The sequence below is a fragment of the Cuculus canorus genome, chromosome 17, assembly GCF_017976375.1.
Source record: "Cuculus canorus isolate bCucCan1 chromosome 17, bCucCan1.pri, whole genome shotgun sequence".
Lineage (NCBI taxonomy): Eukaryota > Metazoa > Chordata > Aves > Cuculiformes > Cuculidae > Cuculus > Cuculus canorus.
In genome coordinates, this window is record NC_071417.1 from 911,047 (window position 1) to 925,295 (window position 14,249).

The 14,249-nt window shown below is 41.5% G+C and overlaps 1 protein-coding gene across 11 annotated transcripts in view; it reads right to left on the bottom strand.

The window, feature by feature from the left end:
- Positions 1-10,273, bottom strand: part of ARVCF (ARVCF delta catenin family member) — a 271,201-nt gene extending 260,928 nt beyond the window's left edge. For 4 of the 11 annotated variants that reach the window (XM_054082710.1, XM_054082709.1, XM_054082708.1 and 1 more), the window contains exons 1-2: positions 10,148-10,273; positions 9,793-9,826 (exon numbers count right to left, since the gene is read on the bottom strand). The gene's annotated coding sequence lies outside the window, so the exon portion shown is untranslated. The remainder of the gene's footprint in view (positions 1-9,792; positions 9,827-10,147) is intronic. The other 7 variants (XM_054082707.1, XM_054082703.1, XM_054082715.1 and 4 more) reach the window with 5 other exon arrangements.
- Positions 10,274-14,249: the final 3,976 nt, after the last annotated feature.

Below are 14,249 nucleotides of genomic sequence, written 5' to 3' on the forward strand. Positions count from 1 at the left end.
GCATCTTTCAAGCCTGCCAGCTACAGCATCAACTTTAATACATATTTACATACAGATCATACAGAAGTTCAAGAAAAGAAAATGCAAATATCAATGAAGAAAACTAGACAAACTGTGAATCAGTATTTTCTAAATGTAATGCTAGACGGAAAGACTAATGCACTTTAACAAGAGGCACCATAGTTCCTTGAACAACTGATACATAAAATGATGTAAAAAAAAATTACAGAATCTGTAACTTTGGTTTCCATAAAAAGGAGATTTTTCTGTATTGCGCCCCATGCCTTGCTTATAGCTCTCACAGATTTCAGAACACTTAACTCATGAAACATTCAAGTTCTTCCTAGTCCTTTGTGGCACAGAGAGCTGGCTTCTATTTATTTCAATATTCATATCGAGAATGTAAAGCAAATTTCTCCTTTAGGGCACAGGAAGATTTAATCCAAAAGAAAAGGAGAGAATACAAGGTCAAAACAATATGGGAAAGTAAAACATCATGTAGGCTAGGGCTTAGAAACTTGCAGTTCTATCAGCCACTGTTAAAGTTACCAACATCCCTACCCTCCTACAGAGAGGGAAATGAGAAGAATTTGCTAAATATAGCTAGAACTGTTTGGAAGGATGCCTATCCTTATTTGTGCATTCATCTGTTTAATTGTGGGCAATATAGTCCACTAGACAGCCTGAGGCAAGTGTGGATGTTCAATGTTCTCCAAATTATGCAATCTCAACTGGAGATTGGACTTAATTACACAGTTTACAATAGTATAAATGGAAACTTAGTATTTTGAAGCTCTTCACAGTTGTAAGTGCCTCTGAACTTCTTTTACTCAGGTTTGAGAACACACCAAACACCTTGCAAAGCGCGTGCGGTTTTAAACAAGCATGGTGAAAAAAGACATGGAATTCTTGTGTTTAGTGTATAACCTTAAGTCTTCCAAATCCAAATGCTGCAAACATATATTTTGCCATTAAAAATAAAGTTTTATGCTAAAAACTCCTCTCAGTTTGGTAGTCTGAGGAAATGGACATTTTTTTCTCAAATGGATCTGCAAGTGCATTTTAAAAATAATTGCAGTAATGTGATGCTTTAAACATACCTGTAAATACATCTTAGAAAATTCAGCTGTCTTTATTTGAAAATAAAGCTGGAACAACCACACAAACCTAAAAGAAACAACTCAATGGAAGTTTATAACCATGACCCAAAACTCTGGAAGGATTCCTAAACCTAACTCCCTTGGTTTCAGTGACAATACTGTAAAGAAATACAATGAAATTTAACAGGTACAGTGACAAAATCCCTTTAAGAATTTTGGTCTAAATTCCTAAGGGATCACTAAAAGTCGCAGACAAGGTATCAGTTATTTATAAATATCACAGAGAGGTTCTCACACATTCCTTTGATTCACCGGTCATCCTTCAGAGGAAATATGAGCAAGCCAGGCTGCAAACCTCATCAGACCTCTCTGCTGCTTGTTAGCAGAAGACCCCGCAGCTCAAAAAATTCCTTAGTGAATTTTCTGTCCCCTCAGTAAGGCTAGGAAAAAGTACAGAGATAACTGCAGAAAAAATCAAGATTTTCTGTTGGTAGGAGAGTGTGTTCTAACAGCCAGGAAGGAAAAAACCCTTAGAAAACAGAATCTTGTATTATCTCCTGATCATTTAAATACAAATCATTGCGTAGCACTGTGAAGAGATTTATACAATTAATAATATAAAGAGCTGATGTTCATTTTCAATTTAAAAATCACTGCTAACAATATAAAACAGTAATTTTGTTATTGGGTGATATGCAAGTCAAGTTACATTAAATCTTCCTGGAGAACTAACCAAACATAACAAGCTTCAGTTCTGTTTAATATTAATTGTTCGGCCCCTTAAAAAACAAAGCTCCTGAAATTCAGAGTTATCATACTGCTTCTCTGCTTCGAAACAGTGAAGAGAGGTTTGTGGTGTCATAAACGGAATGAGGTGGTTATTTCCTTGAACAGATAGACGAGCATGGGCTCGGATTCAGAAACCCCACCACCCACACAGTAAGTGGTTTGCAAAAGTGGAAGACTGTTTATCACCTACATGAACACACCATCATGACACACTGCTAAAAAAGATGATGTAGCAAATACTCTTCCAATATCCTCCTTTTGTATAGGGCAAAATATTAGCATAAAACCTGTTCTCAAGAACTACGACACTCTGCCTGAGTTAACCCACTAAGAAAAGTGTCTAGGGAATGCTCTTCTGGCTGAATTCTTATTTGTCATAGTCTGGGAGTTTCATCTCATTCAGGATTATTTGTGATATGTTGTCTGAGTGTTCTTACCATGCTTAAAACCCACCAAAAGATTTTATTCTATTCAGTATAAATACGCAGTAACTTCCTATTGGATTCGTGGCTAATCATCTGATCAGAAAAAAAAAAGGGCTAACGAGTAAGGGAATAAACGTGTATCTCCAGAAATCTAGGTATTACTTACAAGGAACACTGTTATTCCTTAATTCTTGGTCATAATCTGTACCTTCTGCTCAATTTCACTGACTTTAAGCTTGGAAAAGAAAATCTGAGAACAACAACAGCCTTTTAGGATGTGTTCCTCCATCAGAGAGACAGACACAAAGATCACAGAATATCTCTATGGAGGTGGAAGAACCCATAGGGAGACCTATCAGTATTAAGAGAAAACTGATATATTCCAGTTTAAGGACAGAACTGCAATAAGGATTACTGTTACTGAGAAAGAAAGGTTTCAAACTTACGGATTACACAATTCAACACACTTCCATTGCCACATCCCACTACAAACAGCATCTCACCCTCCACCTCTAAATTACTGCCTCAAGAGAGGGAACACGTTTTTTCACTTCCATTATCTTTCAGCCTGCAGTAAGGAAGTGACTTGGTCCTGAATCAGAACCCACAGGAATTTAGCAAGTACTATTTCTGCTTGTAGTAAAATCTTCAATATGCAATTTACATCTTGATATGTCATCATTTCTTGGTATTTAACTTAGTAACAGCTTCTCTAAAGCAGAGATTTTATTACATAAATTATGGAAGTAGCAGACAGGGTGTAGTGGAGACAGCATAAATTCCTGAATCAATACAAAATATGTCCCTGTTACTAGTTGTTATTCTATGCAGGTGTGTTATTGATTACAGTCATAATGGTCTCACTTTGGCTGCCGTCAATAACTCACTACTTGTACTGTCACACTGAATTAAAGAAGGACCAGTGTCTAAAAATATGTGAAGTTATACCACCATGGCATGACCCAGCCTGTGGTATGAAAAAGTAGAACACTGCCAGTTTAAGTCAGTATTTGTGTTCGAGACTTTACTTGACATTACATTGATAAAACAAAGACAAATGTGGTATTTATTCAGGCAGAAGAGATTATGTCTTGAACATACCGGAAAACTCATAAATTTATAGCATACAATAGTGCTTTTACTACCTTGGGACCATTATTAGGACACACTTACTGATACACAAAATAAAATCAAAGTTTTATGGATGGTTATTGTCATTTTACTGATCAACATGACTGAAGCTTCCTTGCATTAGATTAAGAACTGCAGAAGGAACATTAGATTATCTCCCTTCTTTAAAGAGTTCATTTCTAAATCAAAATTTGACAGCAATAGGCAACAGCAGAATACAAACCATAAGCTAAAGATTGGTAAAGTATTGAAAAGCTAAATCTAGATAATGTTATTACCACAATTGTATTACACTTTATTAATTTTAGCATATACATGCATTTTTCTTTTAAATACTTCAGAGCAGACACACAGCAGAAGAACATTCATTGCCACTGGCCTACCAAAATGGAGAAACAGATCCAGACACAAAAGACACTACTTCTAGCAGCTTGATCTTCATGCCATTTTAACCCACTGTAGAGGATTAACAGTGTTAGGATTATATCTCAAAGGGAAACCCAGAACACTGTTTAAAATTCTTCCAAAGTTCTCACAACTGCACTAAATGACCAAAATTATTTTGTTCTCTTCAGCCTTGTACAATTAATGTCACAGGTGAGAAGTATTAACAGTCATCTAAAGAAAACTCAACCCAGACATGAACAATTAGAATAACCACCACATGAAAGCTCTTCAAAGTTTTGATGTACACATAACAAGAATTAATATTCATGCTGTCTCACTTTCAGCACCTGACACAGACACTTAACTTCGCAGCTAATCTCCATCTACTATCCCTATTTGCTACCCAGCAGAGAGAGAGGCTACTATGAAGTGCCAGTTAAAACACTTGATTCAGACTCCAACCAGCCTGCAGAGAAGTCTGTCTGTCTCTATGCACCGTTTTTTATCTGCAGCCAGAAGTGGCTGCTCCTTCTCACGCGGGCATTCGATCGACTTGCCTGAAGTTGTTGTAACTACCTGAACTGAAGCATCACATCTCAGGTACTCCTTTCCCAAGATAGCTCTCTCTTTACAAACCATACCTGAAACTACTCCGCAATTCACTTTCCTCTGGGGAATCTCTGCAACCTTTGCCACTCTGCGTACTGTCAAAAAGTTCATTATTTTTTCATTTAAAACCTGGTGGAAAAAAAAAAGTCTACCCAGTCTCACCACATACACTCAGGCTCTCAAAGCTGTGAATCCCACACATGTGGACACCTGTTTATCAGTCATAGCAGTAATCCAGTAAAAGTCTGCGTGATTGCCTCAGTCACTGTTCTGAATGGCAGTTATTTAAAGTTCTATCACTATGTAACCCGAGTTAAACAGAAAACGTTTACTGTAATGAGAAGATCCCATGGAGAAATAATATCCCTATACTTACACCACTACAGGAGGTGAAGAACAGGCAACTAAACTACTGGAAACGCTAACTCCATTTACATTGCAGTGAACGTAGACCAGTCAAGAAAATACTTTCTTATAGGAACAAATTAAGGTAGCAATTTCTGTACAAAAAAATACTGATAATTTCTTTTTTGGGAGCAGAAATAAGAGGGGGAAAAACAAACTGAGAAAAGAAAAAACGTACCTGTGACGCAAAGCCCAGATCCCATACAAGATGTTTTTTCCTCACCAGTACTCCAATGAAGCTACTGCTCAGCACCTCAAAGTCAGTCAACAGCACTGCGCCTGTAAGAATTCTTACAGAGATCACTTCACTAGATAATTCAAAATATATCCAACTAAGAACGTAAGTCTTGATATCAGTCCCTTGGAAAGTGCACTCTGAAGGACAACTGTGCAAAGGAAGCACTGATGCTTAATTCTATACTCCCAAATTATTAAATTCTGAAGGAAATACTGCAAAGAAAAAATATTTTTAGTTTCTTACAACTACACGTCAGGACTGGCCCCAAACTGATTTACTCACTTTTTCCTCTCTCAATTGCTTGCAATATTTAAGCTGTAACTCCTCAGTAACGTATTTCAGAAGACAGTGAATGCTTCACAACTCTTAAATAAACCATAAGCAGCTAACCAGTAACTGTTCTGGAGGACAAAGGCCTGTTGGCAAGGCACAAGAGATTCCTTCCAAAGGCTTATGACAGCAATAATAAGCCTTACAAAATAAATAATAAAAATGAAATTCTGAAGGATACCTTGACAGTGTCCTTTTAATCTTCAGCCGACTTGAGATGTCACGTAAGCACAAAAGCAGCAAAGAGATGATACTGCTTAGATAGCAAAATATCTCAATTTCTCCCTGACCTACAAATCATAAGCTAATAGATTAGTGGTGCACTGGCATATATCTGCACAGCAGCTCACAGAAACCCTGTTGCAGCTTCTGAAATAAAATGTATGTGCCCTGAGATGCAGAAAAAACATAATCATAAACAACATCAACTGAAGCACGCAGAGGATTCAGACACTGCAGTCAAGGACCTTATGGAAAAAGAGAACCTAAACTGTCCAAGAAAGCTGTCCTATCTGCAGAGATAAGCACACTGCATACAGCCATAGAAACAGAAAAGGTCTTCTCAAGGCAATATTAAACTGCAGAGTGAAGCAGAGAAGCGCTGTCCTGCCCATGTGTTCTTGACGGATCTTAGTATCCGGCAGTTACTGACACCAACAGTATCACCATTAGACAAGTGTGGGATGAAAATTACTTTCTTGGGGCTACTCAGGCTGGAAATCCGTGATCAAAATATGACAACTTTGCCTCTTTTTAATATACTCTATATTCAAAATCACTCAACTTGTCTCATGGTAACTAATATCAGCTGATTACAGAGGATTGAGACTTGCAAAATCAGACAGGAGATCCTTCACAAAGAGGTGCCGGAGAGATGGAGAACTGCACATATGCAGGCTCACAGGTTCTTTCCTTAGCATGCTATTACTCGAAAACATTTTTTATTTTCTGCAAAAAGGCCACACTTGAGAAAACATACATTTAGATAACTACAGAAGTACCCATTGGTTATGGTTTTCTGGGTTAACTCCTCCTAAGATTAAGCAGACCCCTTGACTTCATTGTGGCCAGCCTCTCAGAACCAACTTTAGATGGCTCTTACTTGGAGCCAGTGACATTACCATCGATTTGCTGTTGACTGGACAACAGAAATAAAACTACATAGCAAAACAGGAGAGTATAAACACAGTATCAACTTTCACATAAATTGATAAAGTAATCTGTCATTATGGGGGTAGAACAGTGCCATAATTTGTTAAGACTCATTAATGATTTTCAGAAAGAGGTTCATTAGTTTCAATAGCAGTATGCTCCAGCAATGACAACTATTGTAAGAAAATACATTCAGTCATGTCCTTTCTAGGAATAAGTAGTTACTATACGTGAGTTTCATTAAAATATTTTAATCTCTTGTACAGAACACTTTGGTTTAGTTAAAATGACACCCATAGACACTCCTACTGTGTCTCCTATGCATTTTTTTATCCCAAAGATTAACTGATGTTCGAAGAAAGGCTTGTATTTTGGTGGGTCAAAACGTCAAATTATCTTGAAACCCACTGGCAATCAATGAGTCTCATCAGGGCTCTAAAATGGTATTTTGTTTGCTGTAGTGTGTGTAAGTTAATGATGAATAATAGACGCTGCCTACTTACTATTTTATAATCAGCTATTTACCATCCCACACTTAAAAAATGTGACTTCTTGAGAATATGGCTGCTAGAGTGTTGACTGCCAGCCTTCAAAAAGATTGGATATTACTGAACTGAGCTGCCTGTTCTTACAATATTATAGAAAAGCAGACAAAAATAACTAGATTCACTAGAATTAGTTATTTTTCTTGCATATTATTTAAAATGAATGTGACCTAAGCTAAAGCAGAAGGTCTGGACCTCTAGAATCTCAGCATATAGAAGCAGAAGCAGCTTCACAGCTTGTTCTGGATTGCCTGGGAAATGCAAGGTAGGAGTGAAAAGGACAAAAAAGGAACCAAACCCAGTTTTGGGGGTCTGGCTTTATTTTAGAGAAGTCAGCTGAGGGAAATAAAAAACAAAACTCCACTTCATTATGTGAGACGGTTGCTACTTTTTCAGATGCTGAGCTAAGTGGCTAACCTTGCTTCAGCACACACGCAGACCACATCCTACCTGGAATTTAAGAGACTACTTCAAAATCTCCTTGTTCTTATTTTAATGCTTTAGCAGTATCGTGGGTTTATGCCCTTTTCTGAAGGAAATACATTTGGCAAGTTCCATGTGTACTCTGTTTTGCATTATGAAAAGAACACCTTTTCTAAAAATAAGTGGATTTTAATCTTAATAGAAGCGTCAGAGTGCTAATATCCAGATGACTCCTGTAAAGTCTGAATAACGTCACTGCATCAAATACGTCTGATAAATTCTTCCCCTCTTGATACTGGTGTAACCCTAGATAGAGCTGGCCTTTTTCTTCATTGCTCCATAGGCACATTCAGTAGAGTAAAAAACTTCACCTAACCTTTCTGCTTTGAAGATTACTGTGATGGCTGTTAGGAACACAATGCACTCACAGTAGACAAGAGACTGTCACGCTCTGGTTAAACTGTAAAGACAAACTAAATGCAGCCTCACATTTAGTGGCTACAGCACTTGCTTACAATGTCTCTGTCAATGACTTATACTCACACAATAAAATATTAAGAGCAACAAAGTATAAATCTGGTAGCAGAAGACTTCTAACAGGTTTTCCTCACAGTGTATAAATTCTGACACTAACCAAGACCCACGAAAAGCACTGCAGAAATAACATACTGCATTACATAAAATCAAATACAGAAGCTTAGTTTTATATAACTGTACTATGCATGCAGATGGTCTCCAGGATAAGATATCTTCTCTAAACTGCAGTTAATACAAAATTTGAAGGGTAAGCAAAAGGCAGGAATTTTGCCATTCCTAATGCAGTGTCCTAACTCAATATAATGGGAATCTCTATTTGCAACTCTTACCAGATCTACCAAGAGTAAAGAACTGCCTAGAAATCCACTGCAGAGGTTTTGGATGAAGAGATGAAAATCAATGAAGATAATTATTTTTCACCCTTTCTAGCTAAATATCAGGTAAAATCTACGGTTTTATTAACTGAACTTCAGTTATTTCTGTTGACAGCAACCACAGTATAAAAATAAAACCAGCAGTCAACTTTATAAAGACTAGCAACGTCAAATAAAACACATTCTGTGCATCTCTGAACAATACAAGAGGATAAACTATGCAGTCAAACTATGCAGTCAAACTGTATTGTTCTTCTAAACCTTGCCCTCCTAATACATTCTTTTAGCCAAGCAATGGGAAGATAAACCCACTTGCCCAATGGAGCATATAATTTAAATATTTCAGACAAACATTTACAGAGATGTTACTTAAAATAAATTCAACAGCCATCCACCCGAGCACCTTGCACGATGGAGAGCACAGCGTGGTTCACAACTTATTTTTTTTCCTGTAGAAACTCCAAACTACCCAGCCTTTTCGGTTACATCAGTCACCATGTATATGCTGTACTGCTTTATTATGACAAACCTTTTTTTCCCCCCACAGCAGATTTAATACAAAGCTGCAATTTTTCTCTTTTGCAGTGCCTTGCAACATTTCTAAAGCCACTAAAATTTCAGATTTTACTACTGCACCGTGCAGTCCTGCACAATTTTGGAAATAAGGTATGTTTAAACGTAAGGAAGCTTAAAGGGCTAATAATACGGACTGCAGCACTTCACCCACAGGAAGATACTATCAGCCAATACCAATCTTCTGTCATTTAGAGTCATGATTTTTACCAATAAAGCATTCCCATTAATACAAAAAAGGTTCTCCGCCCCAGACTTGTATCTAGTATTTAAGGCATCAGTAGGGTAAAAACAGGTCTTCACTTGACATAAAAATCTAAGGTTTTTTTTTCTTTTTCACACGCGAAGAATCACGTTTTGCGCTGTGACCTACCTAAGGCACAGCAGCGCACTGTACGGCAAAGTACCTTATAAGAATTCCCCCTTCTACATACACTATATTAAAGGGGAAAAAAAAGGAGAAAGGTGATCTTTATTCGCAAGCCAGAAGTGAAGATTTTAGAGTCGATCGAGTTTCCTAAACATCAGATTTTAATCCCATACAACAACACCGAAGGGAAAACGAAAAGGAAACCCCTCCTAACTTTGGCTCTTAAGCCTGTAACGGGCTTCACGTCGGTGCAGAAAGGGGTTCGCGTTGTCCTGTCTGTGCCCCGAGGAGCCGCGAGCACTCCGCGCGCCGCCCCCGCGGCCCCTCAGCACCGCGAAGCCCTCCACCGACTGCCGGCAGACAAAGAGCCGGTGCCGCCTCCCGAGCCCCGCCAAGCCGCTCACCATCTCGCCGCCTCCCGTGCGCGTCCGTCCCTCGCTGGGTCCGCGGGGGCGGGGAGCGAGGGCAAAAAAAAAAAAAGAAGGATGTGAAAAAAAAAAAAAACAAAAAAGCCTCAACTCTTCAGGCAGCCCCGCGCAGCCACCACGGGCCGGTTTTCCCCTCCCACCGCCAAATTCCTATTTACAAAGGGTATCTAAGCCCATCTTCGCGCAGAGGGGGAGGAGGCGACGGTTAACCCGTGTCCCGCGCTCCCCGCGGCGCTGCCGTGCCCAGAGCCGCTCCCGCAGCGCCCACGGGCAGCCGCGAGGCGCCCTCCCCGCACCGCACGGTGAGGGCCCGGCCGGCGCTCCCGCTCACCCGGCGCTGCCGCACGGCTCTCTTTCACGAAGCGCTATCGCTCCCCAGCATTCCCCCCGGGTGGGCAGAGGCGCCCGCGGCCCCGGCGGCCCGAGGGCAGCGCTGCCGCCCGGCTCCCGCGCTATGAATTTTCCTATTGGGCGGCTCCTCTGCCGCCTCGCCTGGCAACCGGCTGCCCGTTGGCGCGGCCGCGCTCGCCCCGCCCCCCCGCCGGCGGCGCAGCGCGCGATTGGGCGGCGGCGCGGTCGGGCAGCGCGCTGGGGCGGAGCAGCGCGGGCAGCGGCGCTGCGCCCCGGCGGGAGCGGCAGCACCGGTTCGGGGGGAATCAAACGCTCCTTGGGCAGCCGCGGGGGAGGCTGCGGGTCCGCCAGGTGATGCTGTGAACGGCTTGTTTTACATCTTATTAGCTACGCCCTTCCTTGTTTTCGTGTTATTCCTTTGAATTACTCCCGGCGTTTTGCCCCTCCTCCCTCTCTGTGGGTGCAGAAATGGTGCGGTGTTCTCTCTGTCCGGAGGACTCGTAGGTATCCCATCCCTGGAGGTGATCAAGGCCAGGTCGGACGAGGCTTTAAGCAACCTCATCCAGTGGAAAATGTCCTTGGTCATGGCATGGGGGTTGGAACTGGGTGATCTTTAAGGTCCCTTCCAACCCAAACCATTCCATGTTTCTGCGTGTTACCCAGGCTGTGGACAAAGCAGCATCGCTCCCCGTCCGTTCTGTGTCGCACACACTACAGGGTTTCCTTAGCCCAATTTACCCCATAATTACCTTGAGAGGTCACGGTGAAACATTAATAGACAGTAACAGCTACATTCTTTCCTGAGGTGCTTCTTGCCAAGCTAGTCCCCAGCCCTGCGCTCTTCATTTCCAGCTGCAGGTCACATTTTCTGAAGTGAAAAATGTGTTTTATTGGACTGGGATAATTTAATTGGGCACGTCAGATGATTGTGTAACTAATCAGTCATGTGAATTATCCACTCAGCTACAGATGTTACTTGTACAGATCTTACATCTGGATAATTGATAGATACTGAATAGGAACAGAGCAAAAACTGATTTCTAGAAAACTCTGCCTGAGTCACTGATATCTCCTTTTCAGCAACTACTTTTTGAGAGCTCCCAGGGAAAAGATACTTCATCCATTTAAGGTGTGCTTTATGCATTCCATACGACATGCATTCCAGCAGTAGAAAAATAGAACAAAGTTTCTAAACAAATGTCAGGACTATTTATCTTTTAGGTTTTGATACTACCTCAGGACAATCCTAGAAGCTTTTCACTAAGCTTCTGCTTGTTTTACAGCTGATAGCCAGCACCACCCTCTTCATTAAAGATACTTGAAATGGATAGAGAATCACTGCGAACTTGGAATCAGACTATTGGAGTTTGACAGATAATGGGAGCTATACAAAGGCCCCTAGGACAGGTTCTAAAAGGCACAACAATAACCGAGCTGTTTTAGGGAGAACAAAAAGTAGATGCAGGAAACAGAAGGAAGAGTCTGAATGGCCACCAAACCTGCTATTCACAAATCCTTGGAGCAGGCTGGTTTTGTGAAGCCTCCTAAAAGCATTTTTAAATTATTCTGAAGTTATTCTAAGTTCCCAGATGTATCAAAAACAATAAAAAAAATTAAAAATCTGTAAAAGCTAACACCACTAAGTTTTAAGCCTATGGACGGGTTTCCTTTTCTTCTTCCCATGGACATAACTCCCACTGAAGGTATTCAGATGATAATCTGAAGATTTTTATTGGGTATCAAGCATAGAATCTAAATAATCTTTGGTCATGGTGGTAAGTCTGTATTTAGAGAAATAGACTGACAGCAAAGACAAATAAATTACCTTTAATCTGTATGCATTTTACCAATTTGAACATAATGGAGATAAGAGATTCTTCTAATTTGTCTACTTATTCATCAGATAACTGTTTTAAATAACAGCTCTGTTCCTGAAAACATAAATATATCTTAACTCTACATGTATCAAGGTTGATATATGTAAGTAATAGCTACAATAAATTATTGTGTTTCAAAAGGAATGGAACAAATAGCGATGATAATACATTCACCTAGCAGTTTTCATCAGTAGATCTCGAAAGACTTTGCGAAGGTCAATGCTATCATACCATTGTTGATGATGGAGGAAGAAAATATTGAGATGAATTTGCTTAATGTCATCTGACGGACCAATGGTAAAGCTAATAATTGACTTCAGGGTTTCTGCATCCAGGATGAAAGGTTTTGCCTCACAAGCCACGTTCAACACTCATATATTCCTAGGACTTCTTTTCATTAGTCCTCTGTGCCTTCTGCATACTGTGTTTATCAGTACCAGAACCTAAAAGAGGAGTCAAGTCTTTTCTGTTCTTCCCTTAGAGGCTTCACCATAGAACATTTTTAATTTACAGGCTCCAATGACACTTTCCATTGCCACCCGTGAGAAAGGTCATAATCAAAGTTTGAAATCTTGTTTGGAAAACCCACAAGTTTAATATTTCAGTATAAAAGGACAAAAAGGTGACAGAGATCCAGTCCCAGCCTAAATCTGCAAGTCAGAGTAAAATTACCAAATCTTTAATTACCAGTTCTAACCACATGCTTAATAACTGAAAGCAAATTTGACTTTGTCACTTGTGTTCTCCTCAGTCCTCAGGAAAGCTGTTCTGCCCTGAATTCATAACATTGCAAGCGGAGAGCTCAGTGACTTCGGAGTCCTTCTGGCAGCAGGGTCTCCCGAAGGCAGCCCAGGTCAACACGCACACCACACCACGGTCTCGTTCCAGGCTCGGGCAAGGCACTACACCCAAACTCACTGAGGGTGTCAGCAGCCCTGCCCTGGGGGCACAGCCCTCAGAGCCACGAGTCCTCTGGAGCTTGCATCAGACCTTTCCATTATTATGTCAGACCTTCAGTATCTGAAGGGGCTGCAGAAAGCTGGGGAGGGACTTTTTACAAAGGCATGTAGTGATAGGATGGGAGGCAACGGGTATAAACTGGAGAGGGGCAGATTTAAACTAGACAAAAGGAGGAATTTCTTAATGATGAGCCCTGGCCCAGGTTACCCAGAGAGGTGGTGGCTTCTCCATCCCCGGAGGTGTTCAAGACACCTGAGTTGGGGCAATCCGCGATTTCAGTACATAAGGGCTGGAGCACCTCCCATACAAGGACAGGCTGAGAGAGTTGGGGTTGTTCAGCCTGGAGAAGAGAAGGCTCCAAGGAGACCTTATAGCGACCTTCCAGTACCCGAAGGGGCTACAAGAAAGGTGGGGAGGGGCTGTTAACAAAGGCTTGTGGGGATAGGATGAGAGGCAATGGGGATAAACTGGAGAGGGGCAGGTTTAGACTAGACATGAGGAATTCTTTCACAATGAGAGTGGTGAGACACTGGCCCAGGTTGCCCAGGGAAGCCATGGCTGTCCCATCCCTGGAGGTGTTCAAGGCTGGGTTGGATTGCGCCTCAGGCAGCCTCAGCCCATGGCAGGAGGTGGGACTGGATGGTCTTTAAGGTCCCTTCCAACCCAAACTGTTCTATGATTCTATAAGACAGGCAATGGGGACATGATTCTGCTCCTGTACTCGGCACTAGTGAGGCCTCACCTTGAATTCTGTGTTCAGTTCTGGTCCCCTCACTGGAAGAATGATGTTGAGGCTCTCTGGAGCGTGTCCAGAGAAGAGCAACGAAGATGGGCTGGAGAACAAGTGTTACGAGGAGCGGCTGAGGGAGCTGAAGTTGTTTAGCCTGAAGAAGAGGAGGCTGAGGAGAGACCTTATCACTGCCTACAACTGCCTGAAAAGAGGTTGTAGAGAAGTGGGTGCTGGTCTCTTCTCCAGTGATAGGTGACAGGCATCGATCTCAGAGGTCTTTCCCAATCTTCTAATTCTAAGACCAGGTTCGATGGGGCTACGAGCAGCCTGGTCCTTGGGAGGTGTCCCTGCCCATGGCAGGAGGGTTGGAATTAGCTGATCTTTAAGGAAGGGTTGGAAGTAGAAGATCTTTAAGGAAAGGTTGGAATTAGATGATCTTTCAGGTCCTTTCCAACTCAAACCATTCTATGACTAATGGCACAAAACGCCGTGGGAGGGTGCAGAACACCCCGAGG